This window comes from Pongo pygmaeus, chromosome 1, assembly GCF_028885625.2.
Source record: "Pongo pygmaeus isolate AG05252 chromosome 1, NHGRI_mPonPyg2-v2.0_pri, whole genome shotgun sequence".
Classification (NCBI taxonomy): domain Eukaryota; kingdom Metazoa; phylum Chordata; class Mammalia; order Primates; family Hominidae; genus Pongo; species Pongo pygmaeus.
The window spans coordinates 168573282-168585792 of record NC_072373.2 but is presented as its reverse complement, the minus strand read 5'-3'; the positions used below and the strand labels follow the sequence as shown (position 1 = coordinate 168585792).

The 12511-nt window shown below is 46.0% G+C and overlaps 1 protein-coding gene across 7 annotated transcripts in view; it reads left to right on the top strand.

The window, feature by feature from the left end:
* Positions 1 to 3289: 3289 nt before the first annotated feature.
* Positions 3290 to 12511, top strand: part of PATJ (PATJ crumbs cell polarity complex component) — a 424767-nt gene continuing 415545 nt past the window's right edge. For 5 of the 7 annotated variants that reach the window (XM_054484719.2, XM_054484700.2, XM_054484656.2 and 2 more), the window contains exon 1: positions 3308 to 3599. The gene's annotated coding sequence lies outside the window, so the exon portion shown is untranslated. Of the gene's footprint in view, positions 3600 to 3965; positions 4101 to 12511 lie in introns of those variants that run through there. The other 2 variants (XM_054484672.2, XM_063654895.1) reach the window with 2 other exon arrangements.

Genomic DNA, 12511 nt, shown 5'->3' with positions numbered 1-12511 from the left:
CTTTGTTTTTTTTGTTGTTGTTGTTTTGTTTTGTTTTGTTTTTGAGACGGAGTCTCGCTGTGTCACCCAGGCTAGAGTGCAGTGGTGTGATCATTTGAGGTCAGGAGTTCAAGACCAGCCTGGCCAACATGGTGAAACCCCGTCTCTACTGAAAATACAAAAAAATTAGCTGGGCATTTTGGCATGTGCCTGTAATCCCAGCTACTCAGGAGGCTGAGGCAGGAGAATCGCTTGAACTCGGGAGGCGGAGGTTGTAGTGAGCTGAGATCGCACCATCGCACTCCAGCCTGGAGTGTGAGACTTCGTCTCAAAAAAAAAAAAAAAAAAGAAAAAAAAGAGTCAGCAAGAAGGGGAGAGTTTGAAGGGCCTTGAATAGCAAGAAAAGGAGTTTGGTCTTGGTTTCATGGTCAATTTAAAGTGACGTAACTTTTTGAAAAAAGGGGAATATGTTCACAACATCATTTAATATTAAAGTAAGAAGAGGCAGGCTGGGTGTGGTGGCTCATGCCTGTTATCCCAGCACTTTGGGTGGCCGAGGTGGGTGGATCACCTGAGGTCAGGAGTTTGAGACTAGCCTGGCCAACATGGTGAAACCCATTTTCTACTAAAAATACAAAAATTAGCCAGGTGTGGTGGCGGGCGCCTGTAATCTCAGCTACTCAGGAGGCTGAGGCAGGTGAATTGCTGGAACCTGGGAGGTGGAGGTTCCAGTTGCACTCCAGCCAGGGCCAACAACAGCGAGACTCTGTCTAAATAAATAAATAAATAAGCCAGGCGTGATGGTGCATGCCTATAGTCCCAGCTACTCGGGAGGCTGCAGTGGGAGGATCGCTTGAGCCTAGGAATTTGAGGCTGCCATGATTGCACCACTGTGCACCAGCCTGGGTGACAGAGTGAGACCTTGTCTCAAAAAAAATTAATTAATTAAATAAATACAAAATAAAGTAAGAAGAGGCCAGGCATGGTGGCTCATGCCTGTAATCCCAGCACTTTGGGAGGCTGAGGCAGGAGTATGGCTTGAGGCCAGGAGTTTGAGAGTAGCTTGGGCAACATAGTGAGACCCTCTCTCTACAATAAATAAATAAAGAAGAGGTCCAATAGCCAGGTGTAGTGGTGTGTGCCTATAATCTCAGCTTTTCAAGAAGGATATTAAGGTGGGAGGATTGCTTGAGTCCAGGAGTTTGAGGCCAGCCTAGGTAACATAGTGAGATTCAATTTCAATTAAAAAAATAAATAAATAAAAATAAATTTAAAAAGAAGAGACCAATGTTTACAAGGTGATTCTTTGAGATAATTGGTCTCCACCTTTCTTTTTTTTCCTATTTAATTTTTATTATAGGTTCACAGCTACACGCACAGGTTTGTAGGCCAGGTGCGGTGGCTCACGCCTGTAATCCCAGCACTTTTGGAGGCTGAGGCGGGTGGATCATGAGGTCAGGAGTTTGAGACCAGCCTGGCCAACGTGGTGAAATGCCATGTCTACTAGAAATACAAAAAATTAGCCGGGTGTGGTGGCTGGCACCTGTAATCCCAGCTACTCAGGAGGCTGAGGCAGGAGAATGGCTTGAACAGGGAGGCAGAGGTTGCGGTGAGCTGAGACTGTGCCACTGCACTCCAGCCTGGGCAACCGAGCGAGACTCCATCTCAAAACAACAACAACAAAAAAACCCAGGTTTGTTACATAGACAAATTGTATGCCATAGGGTTTGATATACAGATCATTTCATCACCCAGGTAATAAGTATAGTACCTGATAGGTAGTTTTTCGATCCTCTCCCTTTTCCCACTCGATCTCCAACTTTATTTTGCCCCCGACTTGGAAAGCCTTTCCTTCTCCATTTTACCTAAATTAATCTCAGACTCTGGTTAAGACCTGTTTAAGTTCTAACCCATGCTTTCAAAAAACATAATAGATCTCTTCATTTTCTGAGGTCTGGCTTCCATTTGGTAATTTGCCTGTTACTTCCCTCAGTAGTTTGTTTGTTCCTAAAAAGCAGGAACCATGCTGATATTGTGTGTCTTCTTACCATGCCTAACAAGTGTTACATTTCTTTTAAAACAAGGAAGCAAACTACAAAGCACCAAGTGCATGATCTTAATTTTATTTATTTATTTATTTGAGATGGAGTCTTGCTCTGTTGCCCAGCCTGGTCTTGAACCCCCGGGCTCAAGTGATCCTCCGACTTCAGCCCCACAGAGTAGCTGGGACGTAGCTCACGGCACCACTCCGGGCTAATTTTTGTTGTTGTTGTTGTTGTTGTTTTTGAGGCGGAGTCTCTCTCTGTCACCCAGGCTGGAGTGCAGTGGCAGGATCTCGGCTCACTGCAACCTGTGCCTCCTGGGTTCAAGTGATTCTCCTGCCTCAGCCTCCTGCGTAGAGGGGACTACGCATCCACCATGCCCAGCTAATTTTTGTATTTGTAGTAGAGACGGGGTTTCATCATATTGGTCAGGCTGGTCTCGAACTCCTGACCTCGGGTGATCCACCCGACTCGGCCTTCCAAAGTACTGGGATTACAAGCGTGAGCCACCGCGCCCCGCCTAAAAGTCTTTATGTTTTAGTTGTTTTGTATCTATTCCTCATCTTCCTGGGGACAGGGATACCATTTTACACATCTTCCCAGAGTCAATCACAGTGTTTAACAATTACTGTATGTAGTCTATGAATAAGATACCTGAAGATTGATTCTCTTTATAGTTAATGTGTGGACTGTATCAGCCAAAGTAAAACCCCTATCATCAAAAGCCTAAAGTTATTAAAGGGAGTGGAAGAAGGCCATTGGGGCATATTTTTCTCGAAGGTGTGACATCACAAATAAAAGAAAATTAATGTATAGTGAAATCATCACTGTAGTTAGAGTCAAAATGCCTTGCCTGTGTTCCAAACTTTGGGCCCGCCAACCTACCGGGTGCACCGTTTCCTCATTAGTTTCTTCAGAGAGTAAATGAGACATTGCATAAGCTAGCACCTAGCATACGGCAGGCAAATACTGCTGGGTTTCTTTCTTCCACTAAATGAGAAGAAAATAATGACTCCCACATTTACACGTTTTAGAATATTTTATTTTGCGTCAGCGGATAGAGAAAACAAAGGAGGGATGAGAGAACAGGAAAGGAAAGGGGCAAAAAGACAAAGTGTTAAGCGGATTGACCCAACGCTTTCATCGATATCCTCCTCAATTTCCTTGATCTTGGGTCTCGCTCTACACGCAGGCCTCCAACCACACCGGTCTGTCCGGATCTCCCTCCCCGTCAGTGCCGGCTGTCCCCACCACGCGCCGTCTCATCCGCCACCCCGCCCCCACAGCCCACTTTTACCAGGCCCTTGGCCATCCGGCTCCCGGTAGGAATTCACCTGCACGTAAACAGCCAGGGCAACCGTCCTCCCTCCTTGGAGCCCGCCTCCCACGGCCCCGGGCTCCCTCCCCCGCCCCCTGCGCCACCCCGGTGCCCCGCCCCGGGCAGGGATAGTCGGGGCGAGGGGAGGGCCTGCCAGGTGAGGCGCGGTCACCCTGGGCCTCTCACTTCCGCCCAGGTGAGGCAGGGCCGACACCGAGCCCGCCCGACCCGGGCTCCCACCTGCTCCTCCAGCGAACCAGGTAAAGCGTGGGGTCCCGGCTGTGCAGTGCGCGCTCGCCCCTGGGGGTCCCCGCGCCTGGAGGCCGGCCGGGGGCAGCTCCCTCGCGGGCTTCTCGGGCCTGCCTGCCCTGCCCCCGCGCTCTCCTCGCCCGCCCGCCTGGAGTGGGTGGGAGCCGGGGGAGGAGGGCGCCGCCGGGCGCTCAGAGGGGCCGCGGCGGGGATGGGGCGCCCGCGGCGTGCCTCCGCGCTGGCCTGGGAGGCGGGGCGGGGGCGCAGTCCTCCTGCGTCGGGCCCGGGTGACCCCACGGTGGTCCCCGCCCCGCTGCGCAGGGCTCGCCGAGGCCGCGGGCAGGGAGGGGCGCCGCCCCGCCTCCCCAGGCCTTTCGGGGCTCGAATCTCGGCCCACTGGTATTCGGGGGTGGTACGGATCCTATTTTGCGCCCAGATCGGTGCCCATGTTTCGCTCCCAGAGCTGGACGGAGTCTTTCCCTCCATCGGTGGCCGTGGAAGGAGGGAACGGGGTGAGGGGACAAAGAGGAGGGGGTGCTCAGAGCCGGGCTGAGGGGGCGACTTGGGCCCGGCCGCGTCGCGGCGCCTGGTCATCCCGTAGCGGAGGTTCCCAAGCCAGCGGTCAAGCCCTGGGCTCTGCCAGCCTTGCTGCGTAGATGGGGAGGTTCTGTCGGAAAGTGCTTCCAGCCTTAGGGGAAATTCCTGGATTCCTGCTTTTAAATCAAGCTCAGGAAAGCATTTTCAGATCACTCCCACTCTCCAAAGCGCCCCAGCCGTCCCGCACACAGACCGAATTAAGCGAACACCCCTTCACTTGGCACTTTGTCATATTTCCAAGTGGCTCTTGTCACTTTGAGTTTGTTGTTTACTGGCTTGCCTCTGCCATTTAGAGGGTGCCCCTTTCAGGGCCTTATTTTTCGACCGCATTTAGGGTCTGGCTATTGGTAGGTGCGCGACCAGTGTTTCTTAAAGGAATGAAGAAGCCTTTGGAAACCCAGAAGGACAATGTCGGTTCCACTGAGGATGATACTATGACATTCTGGGCTAAATTCCTATTGGCTGCCAATTAATTTGCACACATCTATTTGAAAGGAGTGGAGGCAGGGGCAGCGGTTAAAAACTTAAATCTGTTTGCAGCATTAGAAAATGTTAGGTGAGATTGAGCCTTTTAGCTAAAGTGAGCTTTGATGTTTTTAGGGCCCCTAATGGCCTTTAAGATGTTAACAACAACAAGAACAACAACAAAACACTCCAAATATGTTGAATTTATTTGGGAATGAGAAATGAGCATTATAGCCCGAGGTGCACAGCCCTGGCAAGCCATATATGCATGGAAGAGGGGAGGGTAAAGGGAAACTTTTATTGGCAAAATAAGTGCAGATAAGCTGTGTGAAAACAGAGTTTATTGGTTTTGCAGACTCAAAGCCAGAGTTGGCCATTGTTGAAGATGCCATTACTGGGCAGGTGTTACGGAGAGCATCTTATCAGGCCTGGCACCCTGCCTCAAACTTGTTATCTCAGCTACTTAGGAGGCTTAGGCAGGAGGATCGCTTGAGGCCAAGAGTTGGAGACCAGCCTGAGCAACATGGCTGTCTTTACAGAAAAAACTTTTTAAATAGTCAGGTGTGTCAGGAGGTTGAGGCAGGGGAATTGCTTGAGCGCAGGAGATGGAGGCTGCGGTGAGTGGTGTTTGCACCACTACACTCCAGCCTGGGTGACAGAGCAAGAACCCTGTCTCAAAAAAAAAAAAAAAGGAAAAAAGATTATCTTATCTTATCTTATCTGAATTACTGCATTCCTAAAGAAAGAATTTCTTGGGTGGTTATTTAGTTTGTTCTTGAGACTGATCTTTATCTCAGACATGCAAGCATGAGCTTTCTCCCTCAGGCTCTCTAGTTTGTTTGGGTCTGACAAAAAGTGATTTTGACCTGGTATCTGCAACTTTCACAAAGATAATAAGCAAGTTAATAAATATGGAAATACTTATGGATAGAACTTATAAAATGAGTTCTGAAAAGACTTGCCCTTACTAGTCCAGATCCTATTAGGAGTAAGAGAAAAAACACAAACTTTTTCGTCTGCTCTCACACCACTACAATCAACACTGAAGACTTCTGTGAGCAAATAAATGTGTAGGCCAATCAGTTCTGCATCAAGCAATAGCTGAGCATCTTCCATTTCGATTCTGAAACTATTTACCTGGGGATAGTGTCAGATCCCATAAGACTGCCCTCACTTCTGATGCCAATCACAAGTCCTGGATTGTTTTACCCCGGCTTCTGACTAACCACCTATAAATTGGGAATCCCATAACTCTCTCCTCTGGTTTGGTTAATTTGCTAGAGCAGCTCATGGAACTCAAGAAAACACTTATTTAGGTTTATTACTAGTGTATTATTAAGAATATTACAGAGGATACAAGAGGAAGAGATGCATAGGGTGAGGTATGAGAAGGGGCATGCCACCCTCTAGGAACCTCCATGTGTTCAGATATTGAGAAGCTCTCCCTACCCCATCTTCTTGGGCTTTTTATGGAGACTTCATTGGGTAGACATAATTGAAGCATGGAGTAGGGAAACCCAGCAATGCCTATCTGTTCAGATTTTTCTTGGCCTCTCTCTGTAGCATTCCTTCCTCCAGGGTATGGGCAGGACCCCTTCTTATGGGGGTCTTATGACCTACAATCAGACAAGGGAGGTCAGATAATTTTTTAAAATATTTATTTATTTATTTATTTATTTATTTTGAGACAGAGTCTTGCTCTGCTGCCCAGGCTGGAGTGCAGTGGCGTGATCTCAGGTCACTGCAACCTCCGATTCCCGGGTTCAAGTGATTCTCCTGCCTCAGCCTCCTGAGTAGCTGGGATTACAGGCGTGTGCCACCATACCTGGCTAATTTTTGTATTTTTAGTAGAGACAGGGTTTTACCATATTGGCCAGGCTGGTATCGAACTCCTGAACTGAAGTGATCCACCTGTCTTGGCCTCCCAAAGTGCTGGGATTACAGGCGTGAGTCACTGCACCTAGCCAAAATTATTTTACTTTTTAAAATTTTAATTAATTAATTAATTTAGAGACGGAGTCTTGCTCTGTTGCCCAGGCTGGAGTGCAATGGCGCTATCTTGGCTCACTGCAACCTCCACCTCCCAGGATCAAGCGCTTCTCCTGTCTCAGCTTCCCAAGTAGCTGGGATTACAGGCGCCTGCCACCACACCTGGCTAATTTTTGTATTTTTAGTAGAGATGGGGTTTCACCATGCTGGCCAGGCTGGTCTCGAATTCCTGACCTCAGGTGATCCACCTGCTTTGGACTCCCAAAGTGCTGGGATTACAGGCGTGAGCCACCGGGTGGCAATTATTTTTATTTTTAAAAATTTTTATTCATTTATTTATTTATTTTTGAGACAGAGCCTTACTGTGTTGCCCAGGCCGAAGTGCAGTGCCGCGATCTCCACCCACTGCAACCTTCACCTCCCTGGGTTCAAGCGATGCTCCTGGCGCAGCCTCACAACCTCAGGCGTGTGCCACCACGACTGGGTCATTTTTTTTTTTTTTTTTTTTTTTTTTTGTATTTTTAGTAGAGACAGGGTTTTGCCATGTTGGCCAGGCTGGTCTCGGACTCCTGACCTCAAGGGATCTGCCTGACTTGGCCTCCCAAAGTGCTGGGATTACAGATGTGAGCCATCACGCCTGGCCTCTTTTAAAAAATTTTTAGTAGAGACTGGGTCTTGTTATATTGCTCAGGCTGGTCTCGAACTCCTGGTCCAAGCCGTCCTCCTGACTTGGCCTGTGAAAGCGTTGGGCTTACAGGCCTGAGCACCCTTCTGGCCCAGAGAATTTCTTTACAGCCAGCTTCAAGATGGAAAAGCAGGGGAAGATTAGAGTCCTGCCTTGGGGAGAAAAAGGAGCGGATGAAAGGAGGGGCAGGAGAGTGTCAGAGATATTTCTGGGGACTGCTTCTGAGATTTAAAGCACCCCAACAGTATAACAAAAGACTGTAACAAGAGTTATGGGAGTTATAAACCAGGAACCATGGATGAAAACCAATATATGATATCACAAGGAGGTCACATAAAATGGGTTTCCCATCAGAAAAATAGTTGTGTTTAAAGCTGAATAGAAAATTAAGCTCTCTTCTGCATTTAATGAAACCATAATAAGTTTAAGCCATGCATTAATATTTCTGTAACTATAAAGCTAACATATTCATTGTAGAAAAATTGGAGAAAATTTTCAAAAAAGAAACTAAAAGTACACAGACTATCTATCTACTATTGAGAGATAACCACTAATAACATTAGGATGTATTTTCTTTCAGATTGCATTTTTAAAGTTAAAGAGAAAAATCTGTATATATGTTCTCATAGTGAATTCACATTTAGAAGCTTGTGATTCTGAGACAATGGCTCAGCATTTTCTAGTTCTTACAATTGCATTTTTACTTAACAGCATTTAATAATTATCCTTACACTGAAGAGCCAGCAGGCTGAATTGACTTGTTTTGTTAAAGTTTAACAAGAATACATTAGATCGGGGAAGCCAAAGTGGGATTTAATTTGTTCACTTAAGACTTTGCTCCCCTTGGTGAGCCAACTTAGTAAGTTTTTTGAGAAACGGGACCAATCTACCTTGGTATTTGCATGACCATTGCTATGTTTTTTTCCTTACGGTTTTGTGTAGATTTGGATGCCTGTTTAAAAGCCCTTATTTTAGGTTCTGGTGCAAATGGGGAGAAATTTAGTGCCGTCAATACCCTTCCTTTTAAGTCAGTGGGATAGATCGATGCTGAAGATGTAGAGCTCACTTATTTTTTGTGTTTGTACAGCTGTCCAGCCAGTAAAGTTTGGAGACAAGGAATTGGGTCCACCTACCGTATAACGCTTGACAAGTCATTTAATTCTGGTCCTCCAGAATCTGGTCCCATTTGCAAATGGTCTGCCTTACAGAGATTTGGCGAGGTTGAAAGAAAATAATGTTCAAGAATGTGTCTTGTAATCAGTAAGCTATTATTCTCCTGCTTTTTGTTCCTCCCTTATGTTTAATTCCGGTAAAATTATGGAGTTGTGATCTTTTTATTGGGAAGAACTCACATTTGTGAGTGCTCTTACTCAGATAGTTACTTTAAGAAAAGGCATAGAGACCATATGAACTGAACTGATTAAGTCTTTCCTAAAAACACGGTGGAGGAAGAAAAAACAAAAACAAAACAGAGATCTTTCTGAAAAGGTATAGATTAAAACTTTACTGCAGTAAGCCACTCTCACACATGGGCATGGGCCACTTTATATTGGGTTAGTTAGGATTGAAATGTGCTGTAAATGCACAATACACACAAGATTTTGAACAGATTTCATGTAAAAAGGAATCTAAAATATCTTATTAATTTTTATTTTTTGAGACACAGTTTCACTCTGTTGCGAAGGCTGGAGCCGCCTCCTGGGTTCAAGTGATTCTCGTGCCTCAGTCTCCCAAGTAGCTGGGATTACATGCATGCGCCACCACGCCCTGCTAATTTTTGCATTTTTAGTAGAGACGGGGTTTCACCACATTGCTCAGGCGGGTCTCGTACTTCTGACCTTGTGATCCACCCGCCTCGGACTCCCAAAGTGCTGGAATTACAAACGTGAGCCACTGATCTGAATGTGTTTATTCTTAAGGGGGTTTAGTTTACCAAAGCACTTACACTCCTATGTGTATAATGCCTTAATGCCTTTTTTTTTTTTTTTTTTTGAGATGAGTCTTGCTCTGTTGCCCATGCTGGAGTGCAGTGGCTTGATCTCCGCTCACTCCAACCTCTGCCTCCCAGGTTCAAGCCATTCTCCTGCCTCAGCCTCCTAAGTAGCTAGGACTGCAGGCATGCACCACCACGTCTGGCTAATTTTTTGTATTTTTAGTAGAGACGGGGTTTCACCATGTTGGCCAGGCTGGTCTCGAACTCCTGACCTCAAGCGATCCGCCCGCCTCAGCCTCCCAAAGTGCTGTGATTACAGGCGTGAGCCACTGCACCTGGCCATGTAAATGGATTAATACTCCAAATTATAGGTCCTCTCTATAACCTCCTCCCTTATACTCACTACAGTGGTGAAACATTTTATTTTTCAGTCTTCTCAGAACTAAGTTACTGATTACACACTAAAATCTCTGCTACAATAATTTAATTATTAGCTTTTGCAGTGCCATGATCATGGTTCACTAGCCCTGACCCCCTGGGCACAAGGGTTCCTCCCCCCTCAGTCTGGACTACAGGCACGCACCACCACGCTCAACTAGTTTTTGTTTTTGTAGAGATGGAGTTTTGCCATGTTTTAAATCATTTTGATTGAAAAGAGATGCTAATAGCAGCTATCATTTGTTGAATGTGTACCATATGCTAGGCCAAATTCTCTAAATTATCCTCTTTAGTCTTTTCAATATACATATGAAGTAATTTTTTTTTTCTTTTTTTCCCCTGAGATGGAGTCGCCCAGGCTGAAGTGCTGTGGCGCCATCTTGGCTCACTGCAACCTCCATCTCCTGGGTTCAAGCAATTCTCCTGCCTCAGCCTCCCAAGTAGCTGGGATTCAGGTGCCCGCCACCACGTCCAGCTATTTTTTTTTTTTTTTTAAATTTAAACAGAGTTTCGCTCTCGTTGCATTTTTAGTAGAGACAGGGGTTTCACCATGTTGGCCAGGCTGGTCTCAAACTCCTGACCTCGTGATCCGCCCGCCTCAGCCTCCGAAAGTGCTGGGATTACAGGCGTGAGCCACCGCACCCAGCCATGAAGTAATTTTTATTAACTCTTTTTTACAAACAAGGGGACTGAGGTGTAGGGAGATTTAAACAATTGGCCTACAGAGTGGGTCCTAGGGATAGACCCTAAGTCTCTATGATTTCAAAGCTCATAGGCTATAGAATTTCCCATATTTCAATAATTGGCTATTGAATCAACTGGCAAAAAATTGATTATTGAAGTAGACATTTAGCTCTAATCGTGTTTTTGTGTTAGTGACCAATAGGAAATGATCTAAATTCTCATCAACAGGAGATTGGGTGAAGAAAGTATTATTCCTACCATCGAATGTTACTTGGTTGTTACAGTGGCTGAGCAGGAGCTGCCTATATCATCATGAATAACACCCCCCACCCCAGCCTCGTGGTTTTTTTTTTTTGGAGACAGGGTCTCACTCTGTTGCCCAGGCTGTGGAGTGCAGTGGTGTGATCTTGGCTCGCTGCAGCCTAGACATACTGGGCTCAATTGATCCTCCCACCTCAGCCTCCTGAGTAGCTGTGAGTACAGGTGTGTGCTGCCACAGCTGGCTAATTTTTAAATTTTTTTGTCAAGATGGGGTCTTGCCATGTTGCCCAGGCTGGTCTCAAACTGGGGCTCAAGTGATCTGCCTGCCTCGGCCTCCCAAAGTGCTGGGATAACAGATGAATAAATCTTAAAAATGTAAAGTTGAGCTTAAAATAGCAAGTTGCTGAAGAGTAAGTATACAGTATGATGTAATTTATATAAAGTTTAAAAACCTGCTGAACAATAATATTGTAAACCAGGACAATGTGTGTTTTAAGAATTTCACATTTGAATTTTGTCTGTATTGATTGCTTGCATTTGGGAAGCTGCCTCATAGTTCAAAGAAGTTAGTAGAACCAATGTGAGATGAACATTCTCTAATGTAGGTTGTACTCTTAGAACCAAAGCAGACCAAGGTCCTGCCGTTGCTTTGACCCTTTGCACACCTTGCTTGGTTTGGTAGATGGCTTTTAGGCCTGGGTCTGTGGGCTTTCAGGGACAGGTCAGTTTCATTTCACTTTAGCTTCCATTAATAATAATTAGTGGGTGTGGCTTTGACAATAGGGGCTGGTGGGCAGGGCTTCTGCCTGGTCTCCCTTGGGGTTATTTTCTGGAGCTTTTTTTTTTTTTTTTTTTTTTTGAGATGGAGTTTCACTATTTTTGCCCAGGCTGGAGTGCAGTGGTGTAGTCTTGGCTCACCACAACCTCTGCCTCCCGGGTTCGGGTGATTCTCCTGCTACTACTACTACTTGAGTAGCTGGGATTACAGGTGCCCGCGACCATGCCTGGCTAATATTTTTGTATTTTGAGTAGAGACGGGGGTTTCTCTATGTTTGTCAGGCTGGTCTTGAACTCCCAACCTCAGGTGTTCTGCCTGCCTCGGCCTCCCAAAGTGCTGGGATATAGGCGTGAGCCACCACGCCCGGCCCATTTTTTGGATCTTCTAATGAAGTTCCAGGACATAGTGTGGTAGAAGAGGGAGATCCGTTAAGTGAATGTTGAGGGTCAGGTTGTAAATCTTCCCACCATTTAAAATTTGAAGTATTCTCTCATTATTAAAGTAGTTATCTACTAAAAGGTCACTAACAGTTGAACCCCTTCCCCATGGAATTAACTCTCTCCAATGGCATCTATGTTTCCTTGCTTTGTTTTTACCTTTTTTATAGTATCCCTTTCCCTTTTTTATTTTATTTTACTTTTTTTTTTTTTTTTGAGATGGAGTCTCACACTCTGTTGCCCAGGCTGGAGTGCAGTGTTGCGATCTCCACTCACTGCAATGTCTGCCTCATGGATTCAAGTGATTCTCCTGCCTCAGCCTCCTGAATAGCTGGGATTACAGGTGTGCACAAAGACACCTGGCTAATTTTTGTATTTTTAGTGGAGACAGGGTTTCACCATGTTGGCCAGGCTGGTCTCAAATTCCTGGCCTCAAGTGATCCGTCTCCTTGGCCTCCCAAAGTGCTGGGAGTACAGGCGTGAGCCACCACGCTTGATTCCTGATATGACCATAATTTCTAGGGAGAAGCTGGGAGTGTACAGTCGGCAGTGTGGGTAAAATTGAATAGCATTTTTGAGGTGGAAACTAATCATTAGTGAATAGTATGAATGCCCAGGTCTTTTTAGTGGGGACTGGCTACATGATCAGAGACCTC